Raw genomic sequence first — 1615 nt, forward strand, 5'->3', positions numbered from 1 at the left:
TAATTTAGCTGTCTATACGACTGAAATTATGTAATTTTTGACATACTAAAGTCATAGAATTATCAAAAGGAAAAAGCTATTTTAAAAACAGCCCAAAGTGGATATAACTATGATTAATATATTTCGTGCATTAATTTTACTATATTAACTTGTATTGAATTTTTTTTTATTTTCAAGCTTATATTTCAAAAAAAAAATTAAAATCTTTTTTATATCATAATAAATAGCCAAATCTTGTAAAATAAATTAAGAAACCATTTCCACCTAAGAAAATTATCAAATATAAATATTGTGGATTTTTCTATCCAAGTAAGTATCCCGAGAAGCAATAAAAAATCCCATATATTAATTAAATTTTCAAGTTTGTGATCTTTTATATCATATAAATAGATGGATTTTCGTGATTTTATGTATATAGAGGCTTTCTGGGTGTCTAAAAAATCATTATTCCCATATAAAAATACTTGTATATATAGAAATGTATATAGATTGAAACATAAACACACCACAAGACACTATAACCTAAATCATTTGAGAAAAGAAGAGTAGTTGATTCGTATTTTACGGTAAGGTATCAGAAGAACATTACGAGGTATACATTATTCATAATATTTTAAACTGGTTAAAGTAATGCTTTTTATCAGCAGAAGAAACTAAAATCAAAAATAAAATATGATCGGAAATTAGTAGGCAAAAATTTATATACTTTAGATTCTGAAATAAAATATAGTTCAATTTTTTTCTGATATATAAATTGTTTTATCTTAATTGTTCGTTTTTTTATGAATTTCAAAAAGAAAAAAATTTACCCATTTAAAGATAAAGAAATAAATATTTTATATTTGACCATTTGAATAACAGTAAAGCACAAAAAGAACGATCAGAAAATTAACCGGCTCTTATATAAGAATTTTAAACATTAATAATATTATGCGCTATAACATAGTGACTGCAATATACCCTAAGTCGTATATTAATAGGTCATAAATTAGATATAAAACAATAGCACACGTACATGGGATAGAATATTCGAAGCTCGCTTATTTACTGGTTTTATGTACAAGAATGTGTATATATAGGGTTAAAAAAAACATTGGTATATAATTAAGCTAAATATATTGGAGAAGAAATTTATCATATGATAGACAAAATTTATTTGCTAAGAATCAAATCATGTCATAAATAAGGTGTTTTATCTTGGAAATTTGTTATGATGATATTTTTAGATTAAAATGTGCATTATTAACGATGAATAATCTAATATATTTTTATTCATTTCTAAAAAATGTAAAAATTCAAAATTATTAAGCTTGTAAATGGCGCGATTCATTGTAATTTATCAGCTTTAATGCAGTGATAAAAATTGCAATAACGCATCAAAAAACGTAAAATATAACGGTTTTGTAAATTTATGAGGTTTATGAAATAACAGTTCAATAATACGGAAAATTTGATACATATTTGATGTTATGAAATTGGGATCAAATCATTAAAACCTACATTATTAATATTAATTTGTAAAATTTTGTATCCTGTAATGTAAATCTATTAAATCCTATTACGAGTTCGATATAGAGTTGTATAAAGTTTGTATATAGCATTAAATATGTAAGTT

Source organism: Rhyacophila brunnea, unplaced genomic scaffold, assembly GCF_057557595.1.
Source record: "Rhyacophila brunnea isolate RB1 unplaced genomic scaffold, BYU_Rbru_1.0 scaffold_103, whole genome shotgun sequence".
NCBI classification, from domain to species: Eukaryota; Metazoa; Arthropoda; class Insecta; order Trichoptera; family Rhyacophilidae; genus Rhyacophila; species Rhyacophila brunnea.